Source organism: Poecilia reticulata, linkage group LG8 (genome assembly GCF_000633615.1).
Source record: "Poecilia reticulata strain Guanapo linkage group LG8, Guppy_female_1.0+MT, whole genome shotgun sequence".
Classification (NCBI taxonomy): Eukaryota; Metazoa; Chordata; class Actinopteri; order Cyprinodontiformes; family Poeciliidae; genus Poecilia; species Poecilia reticulata.
This window is the reverse complement of record NC_024338.1, coordinates 15,506,205-15,517,710: the sequence shown is the minus strand read 5'-3', so window position 1 is coordinate 15,517,710 and position 11,506 is coordinate 15,506,205. Positions and strand designations below refer to the sequence as shown.

The 11,506-nt window shown below is 37.3% G+C and overlaps 1 long non-coding RNA gene across 2 annotated transcripts in view; it reads right to left on the bottom strand.

The window, feature by feature from the left end:
• Nucleotides 1–285: 285 nt before the first annotated feature.
• Nucleotides 286–11,506, bottom strand: part of LOC103468687 (uncharacterized) — a 72,173-nt gene continuing 60,952 nt past the window's right edge. Inside the window, exons 3-5 of one of the 2 annotated variants that reach the window (XR_534240.1) lie at nucleotides 5,152–5,277; nucleotides 962–1,069; nucleotides 286–867 (exon numbers count right to left, since the gene is read on the bottom strand). This is a non-coding gene — a long non-coding RNA (uncharacterized LOC103468687). The remainder of the gene's footprint in view (nucleotides 868–961; nucleotides 1,070–5,151; nucleotides 5,278–11,506) is intronic. The other variant, XR_534241.1, reaches the window with a different exon arrangement.

Sequence of the window (11,506 nt, the reverse complement as noted above, 5' to 3'; positions counted from 1 at the left end):
GCAAAAATCACAATGTTGTTTAAGTCTAATGCATGATTTAATATAGTATTATTATTATTATATATCAGCTTTTTTATTACACCCTTTTTCAACTGGTTGTAGCTCTAATCCCTCTTTGGACCCACCTATGAGCATTCCCCACAGCAGCTCCTAATTGACCCGTGGTTGGTTCAAAATATCCAGAGGCTAGCATCTCCAAATCAGCTATAGCTGCCAAAAACACCCAACATGGACAACAAAACAGCTAAGGAAGTCTGAAAAAAGGACAATAAAAGTCTATTTCTATTCTTTGCTGGTATTTATTGGGTTTACACTACTTTTCAGATAAGCCTCCTCAACAAAGAATGGGAATAAAGAGTTTAGCCAAACGGTTCAATAGATTTGTTAAATCTTATTGGAGTCCATGAGGAAAAAAGAATCTATTCCTCACTTCATTTTTCCTTTCCCCACAACAATTCACATGTTAAACTTGAGATGACTTTTGAAATACATTTTAATTATAGAAACGGTAACCTGAAAGTGTTGTTTTATGAACAAGGAAAAAGAAAATATGTTCAGTGTTGAGATGTTTTTCAGCCCTAACTCCAAGTCTCCTTTAAACCTTTGTTCTTTTCCTCCTTTCTCCCCCATCTGTCAGAGGACGGGGAATTGTTTCACTGAAGCTGTCTCCCGAGGTTTCTTCTCCTTTCTTGTAACAGTTTCTTTTTACCGGCCCTTTCCTCATCTTCTGAGAGAGATCGAGCTGGGTCAGGAACTAGTGCTGTTGTGAGCCCGCGATGCCCACAGAGATATCTTATGTGATATCGGGCTGCACAAATAAACTTGACTTGACATCACAAGGCTTTTTCCTCTGGGTGCAGCAGTTTTCTGTTGCAGTCCAAAAACACACAGGTCAGGTTGACTTTTCTTGGATGTGTGAATGCGGCTGTGAAATTGTGTTAGTCTGTGATAGACTGCTGACCTGTTCGGGGGGTTTCCTTGTGTTCTGGTCTAGCCTAACAGAGAACTACAGGTACAGACAATGAACAGACGAATCGGGGCCACGACACCAAGCGATAACGTCCCTCCTCTGTTGAAGAGATAGAAATCAGTCATGTTGTTCGGAGCAGATGGTCAGGCATATTAAACAGAGAATCTGTGAGCTGGAAAGCAAACAGATTAATTTGGTTTAAAATGACTGAGCAAATTCAACTCATGAACTCACTGGGTTGGTTCAGCACACAAACCACAGCAGTCGTTATGGTTTGAACAAAGACAATTCATTGCTGTTTATTTCACCACATGTCAGTCAGACCTTTAATCAGGTATAGAGGCACAGCTCAAAAACCCCACTACGCTGAAATCCAACTTTATTCAAGTTACACAGTTTCAAAACTTAATGTCATATAGACAAAGAATGATTCAATTTGAGCGTAAATGTTTTTGCTAATCTTGAGGATCACTGCTCAAAATCGCATAGCAACATTTTTGAGTATTACGTCAAATGATTAGAGAAATGCTAAGTTATGACCTCCACAATCAAAGGGACTCGACGGCTGTCCTCCAGACAGTTATCGACACCCTTCACAGGGAGAGTGAAAAAAACAACATCTAAACAAAATTCTGCTAATGAAGCTGCTTGTTCAAACTATGGTTTCCAAGCATACAAGTGGAATGTTTAATGGAAGGAAAAACTGTTGCTGAAAATAGCGCACAAGTAACAAGAATAGCAGCAGCCTTTTAAGGAAGGTGAAGAAAAGATTGTTCCAGAATTTGGGTGTTGATCGCAAGGTGTGGACTGAGGGTGGAGTCAGTGCACTGAAATCCACCTTTATTTCTAAAAGTGGCCATTATCTGAAAAGTAATCACAAATGTGTGTCTTAGTCTTAGTAATCAGACAGGTGAATGATTCAGGGAGAACTGTATTCATTGGGGTATTTGCTTTTAAAATGATCCACTCTTTCATGTAGTAGTGATTTTTATTACCCAGAATGCCCTGAAGTTGGTCCTACTGCCTTACCACTTATCTAAATGTCCTTGAAAAAGACGCTAAACTCATGTTAACATTAATGTGTTTCTCTGTATTTGGAAAGAAAGAAGTTGTCAGATTGATTGAGAAACTCATGATGAAAGCTCTTTTCAGAATCAACATGAGGTAAAAAAAAAAAAAAAAAGAGTCTCTAAGTATTTTCTACATAAATGTCCATTAAGTGGCTGAATAATTTTTCTAAAGCTGGCTCCGAACAGATTTTTCAGTCGATTAAAAATTCAGAGATAAGTTGTGATTTCATATAAACTGTGCAGTTTAATATTGCATTGCTGACATTAATATAAACATTTAAACTCAGACGAGAGCTAAATCCCTGCGTAAACAGCTCAATATTAAGACTTCCTTCACACAAACGGACACCACACTCACTGCTTGCTTGTAATGCTACACCCAGCAACCTTATAATTTCATTACTGATTCTGGTTGTTTAAAGCTCTGCTCGACACACATTGATCGGGTACAATCAGTAAATGTTGTGCCCAAAAAAACAAAAAAAAAAAACACGATAAAATTGTTTAATTCAATGGACCACGGGGCAGTGCTCATTTTAAATAAGCGTGCTTGGCAAGTGTTGTGTCTAAACTGTTGAATTATGTGCAGACACAGTTGGTGGGGAAGCCTTCTCCATCTTCCCTTTCGAAAGCCTGTCTGGGATGCTGCTGCTTTAGAACCAAAACAAAACGCCAACCTGTTGCCAACTGAAACTGGCAAATCCATAATAAACATGCAGCCACAACATTTCTCAGTTTAACTGCAGCATTTTTAAGGTATTTAGAAAGAGTGTAATTCTTTCATTTTAATTCATTAGACAGAGGGTAGCTTGTACTTTGAATGTTTGGTAGTTTTTATATTTGAATGTTTGAGCTAAGAAGCTGAAGGAAAAAAAAATCCACAGGAATTTAGCAGTTGTGATATTTTTTACATTGGGACAAAAGACAGATATTTTAGATATTTTTAATTATTAATAATTTCATGGCCATGGTTAACCGATTCCACTTATTTCTGTTTAGCCGATTTTCAGTTTTGCGTTTTCTCACAAAAAAAAAAGGATTTTTGGACTTTGACAGCAGAAACGTAATACTTTCCCAGATGGTATTTTTGCTGAACCATTTGACTAAAATGTTCTTTTTGAGCCAGTGTCACTTTCACTCATTTCCTCTAAAGACTCGGTCTGCTCTCATTGGTCAGCAGGTCAAACATAAAAAGAGCTCAAGCTCACTGTTTGTTCTTCCATTTTGCTCACTTCATCCTCCCGGCTCCTCTTTTCAAATCCTCGTCCTCGGTAACAAAGATGTGAGCAGATGAAGTGAGAACAGTCACAACGAGCGATGAGGTGAGAAACCAGGCATTTATCACMTTTTGAAGTCATCATTTAATAACGACAGTCAATTAATTGGATGTGTGATACAGCTGCATCAGCTTGCCACTATGCAGCAGCATCCACCTGGATTTTGTCATTTCAGTTCTTAATGGGAAAAGTATTTGTTTCAAGTCCAATTTGCCATGTGCAAATAAAGTGCTGCTTCCCCTTCAAACGTTAAACCTCAAAACATTAAAAAAAAAAAAAAAAAGTTTTCAAATGATACACTAATGTATTTTCACCGCTGTCCATCTTCATTTTTTTATATTCCTCTGCAGTCCTTCAGAGAATCTTATCCGCTTTTGGACTTTTAGCTTTGTAACTTGTGCAGACTTTAAAGAAGATTTTCTAACAGCTCGTCTTATCTCAGAATCCTTAATAACATGTGAAACCTGCTGCTGCAACCCTTCTCTTTTAATTAAGAGAAAACAAATAGACAAAAATGCCAATTGATTCATTTTTACTGGTTATGCACTGGTTCAGGCCACTGTAAATCACAATAATTAAATTTTTTAAAAATTTATCTTAAATTAAAAACCTGACAGATTAAATAAAGTGAACTAATTAGCATGTAAAATGTGGTTATAACTGATGTCAGGTATCACACAGAAAATGGGGCTTGTAGGAAATATTGTACATTTAAGGACACTGAAAATGGATTTATATCTTCAAATATTATCCTTTGCATAAATGCATCTCGTGAAAGGATGAGTCATTATGCGGGCAGAGGAGGAGTGCCCCGAGCACAGGATCAGTTAGGATCAGCGGCACCTCTTTCTGATTCTGGAGGTGTAAAGCTGCTCTAATAGCTGCCTTAACTACACCTGAATGCTAAAGAGGCTCTTTTATTCACCCAAATCACAGTTCAGTGACACTCAGCAGCTCATATGTGCTGCCAGTAATAAACTGAACATAACTGATTTTTTAAGAAATCCATTTAACAGGCAAGACAAGATCCAAGGTGGTAGGGATAGCATGACCAACAAGACCCTGCAGGAAATGAGGGCAGACTCTCTAGCTTTTTCTGCTTCATAGAAATTCAAATATGGCGTCTTTTTGCAGTTAGGTTTTCACATTTAACTAAAAAGCAGAGAAAGTAAAAAATAAAATTAAATTAAATTTAACATTTTATTTTAACATGTTCACATAAAGTTAATTTAGCAAATATGTTTATATTTGTTTTCCTTAAACTTTCATTAATTTTCACAAATTTTACAGTGTAGTATAAAAAATATTTGCTTCCTTACAGATTTTTCTTTCCTTGCTTGAAAAGTATTTTGAAAATGATAATTAAATAAGTGGAAAAAAGCTATCAAAATACAATCAATTCATTATGCAAAACAAAATAAAGAACATGAGAAGTAAATTAACTGACATCCATCATTCTGCAAAAAAAATAATTAAATAAATAAATTCTTAGCTATCGAGACTCCAGCAAGAGACCTCAGCAGCAGCAAAGTGACTCCAAGAGCAGATCAACAATTCATTAAGAAGGTTACAAAAGCACCCAGAACACCTAAGCACCTGCAGGTCTCATTTCCCTTAGTAAAGGTCAGCAAGAATGAGAATAGGCAAAAATAGCATTTATGCACAAGACTGAGGTCAAAACTTGCTGAGCAACAAGAACACAAGCGACTAAAAATGAATAAACTTCTCAGGATTTTTGGGACAATATTCTACCAACTGAGGAAACACAATATTTTTTTTTTTTGCAAGTTGTGTCTTGGTATTCTAACAGCATGTCAGAACAAAAGCATCATACCAACTGTTCAAAATGGTTATTTGCTGCTTCAGGATCTGCACAACTTGACATAATTGATGATGCCATCTGCCGTCCGTCTCAAAATCCTGATTGATGATGTCCCACCTTCAGTTGGGTTATCCAGTACTACAATAATAAAAAAAGCACACCATTAAGTCATCCAAATTTCATGATAGAAGCAAGCTCAACAGGGCATCCTGCAGGACATCTTATATACCTGCTTAAGACATCTTTTTGTTAAAAGTGATTTTTTTWTTTTTGCCTGAAAAATAAACTAGGCCATTATTTTAGGGAGGCAACAAACCGATACAACTTACAATCCTTCTTCGGCTACAACCAAATCTAATACAATATTTTCTTTATGCCCTCACGCTGGYCTATATTAGTTAATCTATGCATAAATGCTGTAGTGTTTGCGTGCTGTTATTTTGTGTCTGTACATTTTCCACCACGATCCTGCATGGTATAATTAAAGTCATTCAATGTGCTGTCACTGGCTTTAAAATACTGTTAATGAAACTGTGAAATAGTAAACACAATCTGCATGGCGGCAGAAACGGCAGCATGACCGTGCATTTAAATGAGCCACTGAGGCTGACACTTGGAAATTTCAAGAAGTTAGGCTCCCATATGTACTTTCAGCTCTGAAAACAAGGCAGTTAGGAGGAGTMTTATTTACAGGTCGTGAAGCTTGAACAGCAAGCGTGAATGATAACAAACAACGCCATCTGGGAAACTTCAAAGTTTCACATTAGCTAGTAATGAACGTTAGCATCATGAGGAGGGTCACTGAGCAAATCTACCTCACACTGTGTTTTCCATCCTTTGATGCGCCCTTTGAAAAAGCACCAAATGCTGCAATAAACCAGTGAGTGAACATCAGCTTTACAGCATGTGGATGAGACTGTATTATAAATGTGGCTATGGCAGCGCTGATCTTAAACTCTTTTGACAAGAAATGCATAAAAAAACATTAAAAAAAAAGGAGTTCTGCTMACRGCACGGGGATTTCTGACTGGACCAAAACATTATTTGACAATGTGCATCTAGGATTTTTGCTACAGAACATTCACAACTTTGATGTAGAGTTATTAACATTTTATAGGGGGCATTCGTAAATAAACTTAAGAATACTGTAATAAATAAATATATCTTTAGATCAAATACAGATCTGATTTGTATAATTATCCCCGACTTAAATTAAACTCGCTCAAAAGAATGTCATTAAATTGATTGGGGTAAACTCACCATATCAATATTAGGCCTTTAAAGGTTTCATGATTGAATGATCAAACTACAAATGACTCCTAGCCAAATGAATATGGAAGGAATCGTTTCAAATCAGGACTCACATTGTTATTCTCTGAAATATGTAGTTTATTTTATGATAATTTAATAATAATAACTATTTAAAGGCACTGTAGAAAACCTCAAGTCTTAATGACAATTAAATTATTCATTTTGAAAAGATTAGGYCTGCAGGTCTGCTAAGCAAAACCTACGTCCGTATAAACCCATAACAATTTTAAAATAACTTAAGAAAATCCACAAGGCGACACAAAATGTACCTGAATAATAGGGATTAGGCAAATACTGCAAATATGTACCAACTATTAATGCAAGACAGATACAGAGAGATTTTGTTTTCTCGTCATAAGTTATGTTCCCACACGGTCTTTGATAATGTGTTGATTCATCTAAATGTTGTGACAGGCAGGGAGAAATGCTGCTCATGAAACTACAGCCAGACATAATTTATCCCACTGTATCTCCGAACAGTTTTCTTTGAACTTGCTTGCCGTCTTGACTCTTAACAGAAGCCTCTTGTGCTGCGGCAGATGTGTGAAAATCGTCMCTATGTTGCACGAGGCGAGCAGGAACAAGAGCAAACTGCTATCTTTCTAATATGTCGGATTTGTTTGTTTTTTTTTCCTCCTCGTGTCGAGTGCTCTGCAACAACTCTAACAAATGTTTTATTTATGAGTGTGATTTTTTTCTCTCTCTCTTTTGCTTTCTCAATGAAGAAAGATGACTTTTTATATTCAAGTCAGTGATTCTTCCTCCTAGCAAGAACAGGTGAAATGCAGCACATACACGTTTTCTAACACAATTTGCATCAATGTAATTATATAGTAACAGCAACATTTATCAACTTCCAAGAAAAGTTTTAATTTTTAACAGGTTTGGTCTTAGAATCTGATTTTGTGTCTGGTGAACCCTTGTTGACTTCATTTGGTCACACGTTTTGGAATTTTATTCCAGTGAAAATCCAAAGAGAACCCATTTGCAGTTTTCAGGGAAGAGCTTCCAGATTTCTATTTAGAATATCATGATATTTTTTAAAAACCCATGAAGCTGTGCTCTTGGGCAAGATTCCCAGGACTTCGGGAAGAGAAACAGGCCTGCAACATCACAGCTCTTCCACCACACTTAACAGTTTGCATGAGGTATTTTCCGTGGACTCATTCTAATTCAATTCAACAAAACCAAAGAACTTGATTTTAATTAAAATCTGGCATGCTTTTAACAAACTCAACACCTTCACACATATTGTTTAGATTGATATATGACACCTCTTCCTATAGTTCACACAGTTAGCTACAGATTTGTTTTCTGAGTCACTTCTTTTACCGTCCTACTCACTGTGTGGTTGCGAGATAAACCTAAACCCTCATTCAGTCCTGTTTAAAAAAAATCTGTGCCTCTGTGTCACATTATATTTATACCCCAGGGAAACAGGAGGTATTTGATACTAATTGAAAAGTTCCTGGATGCTGATTAATTCTGAAAAGTAAATGACTGCATAATCCGTTATATTTTATAGGAATTGTTACAGATTCCTGTTGTGGTAGGAGTGCCAAGCATCACATCCTTTAGTTTGTTGTGAAAATTATAATTATTACACATTTTATGGCAATAGGGTATAGTACGAAGTAGTTTTCCAAGGTAAGCAGCAGGATGTATCACAATATAAGCAATAAAAAAGGATAAAGAGTGATAACACAGGCCTCAATGTGTCAAATTCATATTTCAGTCACTCAGTTAGCAGTGTTGTCTTCAACTTTTCCAACTTCCTCCGCTGAGCGATTATTATTGCCCTGCGTGGCTCAAAGCAGAGAGTTTAAGACATCTCACGCTCTAAGCGCTGGGAGGAGAGAGCCATCACTGATGTGACAGCCAGGTGCTGAAGGCGATACTTCAACAAGCATGCCGTGGCTCCACTTTCATCAAAGCAGGGAAGAAGTCACAGCCGAGAGGCTCAAATGAGCAGCTACAAACAGCCGTGTTAATGTGCGCGAGTATTTTTCAGCTCAAGSTCACAACACTGCGAGTGCGCCTAATCCAAACAATATGCCACCTTCTAAAATGTCAGCGCAGGCACTTAAAGTGGAGCTGCCTTTGTTCCGGCCAATGGAAACCCAATGATGAGAAGATGACAAAGGATCAGAGCTCGGTGGCACAGCTTTCAGGGATGTACGCAGTGTGTGTTTATCAGAAAGAAAAAAAAAAACACGGAGATGTATTTCATGCCGGTATTGCGGTTTCCTGGCAGGGCTAGATTAACCGAGCAGACAGGCAGGAATCCTACCAGCGAGAAGGAGGTGCAGGGCACTGACTCCCTAATCTGTTTCAGGATCATTTGCGCACATCTCCCGGGGCTTTACTTATGAGCAAAAATTCAGCAACACAGCCTGCTGCAGTGGCGGTAGATTTGGGGGAGTATTTAATTTTTTTTATTGTTTCTACATCTGCTCTGGAGACATTCCAATAAATTGCCAGTCCAGAATGAAAACTTTCTAGAAGTAATACAGAAATGTCTTTTTGATCTTCCTGAGTACTTATGTTTGGCTGAATCACATCTCTTCAAATGTAACTGGGGGCTCAGAGCTATGCAGAGTGTACATCTATGTTATTATTATTATTTTTTAAAACAAGAGAGAACCTAAAGTTTCCCAGATCAAAGCTGGCAGCTAAACAACTTAACTCATTCGTGCATCTCAGTGCTGCATTTTGCTCGCGTGAGCAAGATAAAGTTACTTTCAGATGATATATTATTTACAAAACCAATGTAGGTGCTGAGAAAAACTTTTTTGCTCGATACGACCTTGGTCCGAATCTTTTCCAGGAATTTCTTACTGGGGGATGAACACACATCTGTGGGGGCTTCACACAGAAAGCTGTACTCAGCCGGTGTACACAACCAGATCTTTGGCCTGGTTCCTTACTTTGACTGTGAAATGTAAAGATTTGACTTTGACAGCCCTGGAAGCTGGAGGGGATTTTCAGGCATACCAGAATAAACAGAGTTATTTTACTCTGCAGCTAGAATTACTTCAACACACTAAAAGCTATAATGTTAGTATTATATATTGATTGAATAGCAATTAATTAGCAAGAATGGGGTGGCGTGGGAGGAGGGGGAGGGGGGGGACATGTTTATATGAAATGAAAGCACAAAGTTTGTCAGAATTAACATGTTACCCCACCAACGTCACTACACACATCTATTTTTTGAAGGATCCCCACGAAGACAGAAGATCATGGCTTTAAATTTTACCCATCCTCTGGACTTCTGTTTACTATCCAAACAACAGCCAGCTCGGATTTAGTGTCCTGTCTCTGTTTTTCCACTAATTTAGGCAAGTCACTCTCATTGTGGAAAGGAAACGTTTGACCGAGGCAGAGGCTGAGGTGAATGACAAAAAGAATTTAAGCAGAGCTGGAAACAAAACATCCCCTGCACAAATCTGTTAGGAGGCTCGCTGCTGATGCCTCCCACATAAGACAGGTAGTTTGTGGTCGGTTGCTCAAATTCAGGAGTCTGGAAAAATAAAAATCCAACCCAGAAACCACTAATATCTCCTAAATAATGAAACATGTTGCCGTGATTTAAAATTAAACTTGCTCTTTTAAAAATTAAATCCGATCGTGATTATAGTGCCCTTCACATTTATTAGTACGGCTGGTAAAGATTTGTAAAAAGCCTCCTTGAAAAATTTGCTGTAGTTCTTCAATACTGCGTTCTGAATATTTTATTTATATTTCCTATGATCCCCCTCACTGAGTGTGGTTGCAAGATAAACTTTGCTCCTTGTTCAGCATTGTTTGTTAGAGTTGCAGTTGCTCATAACAAAAGGTTTGTTTACACTAAATAATAATAATAAAACAACTTCATAAGATATTGATCAGTCAGATTCATTTTATTGGAAATGTTGGGGATGCAAAAATGTGTGCCACTGATGATCCCAAAAACCACAATTATTTTCAAACATTCCAATTTTTAACCACTCAATAAAATGTGCTCAAAATACAAAAAGTTTTGCTAATGCAAATAAAAAAAACCAATGTATTTTTACCATGAGCTATAAAGACAGTGATAAAAAATTAATTTTGGTCCGTCTTGCTCCCAGTTCACTCGTAATGTTTAGGCGGAGTTTTGACCTCGTCAACACATGCATGCCTATAAATAAGGGGACTAATGCATGTTTCAAATAATTATTTACCTCTCTAACAGATGTCATCCTTATTTAATGGAGGAAAATGACCCTTAATCATTCATTTATCTTGTAACCCATTAACACTGACTTTTGAATTGATTGAAAACACATTCATTGGATATTATTTCATGATTTTAGTGAAAGACTGAAACGCAACGGAACAGATGTAGTTCATCATACAAAATTTACAGCAGAATAATTTTTTTTGCTCCATTGCTTTCCCAGTGAATTTTCATCAAGTATACACTAATATAATTTTTAAAGAAGCAAAAACCAGACTTAAAAAAAAAAAAAWATATATATATATACATATATACATACATATATATACGACAATTTATGAGCAGCGCGTGGCTGTGAAGTTTTGCTTCCTGCTCGGGAAAAAAGCGGTTGATCATCAATTGACATTTCACCATTTTTAAAACTTCTCCATGAAGAAAAACGACGGCTGGACAAAACAGCTCTTACAAGAAAATTCACTGCGGGTAAACGAAACCTTCCACATCAACGCCGCTTGGCACACTGATTGATAAGGCGTGGTTGAACAAATAACTAGCGGCAGAATAGTGTACTACGAAAACTGCGCATGCAGCAGCGTCATTCTGGAAACCTTTGGGTACCCCCTCGTACATAAACCTTTATCAAGTCCAACATATATAAATGTGACAAAATAAATCCACTGAGCAGCAGAAATCCAAGGTTTTGAAAATTTCTCTCAAAACTGTCGCAAAAAAAACTTTACTGGGGCAGCTGCAGTCCCACTTCTAGTTTGGGCCACTCAGCTGGATTAAGTTCCTTATTCAAGGGCAATTCAGAGGTGGGATGGTTAATGACTGAGAATTTTCATTAGCTTCCCA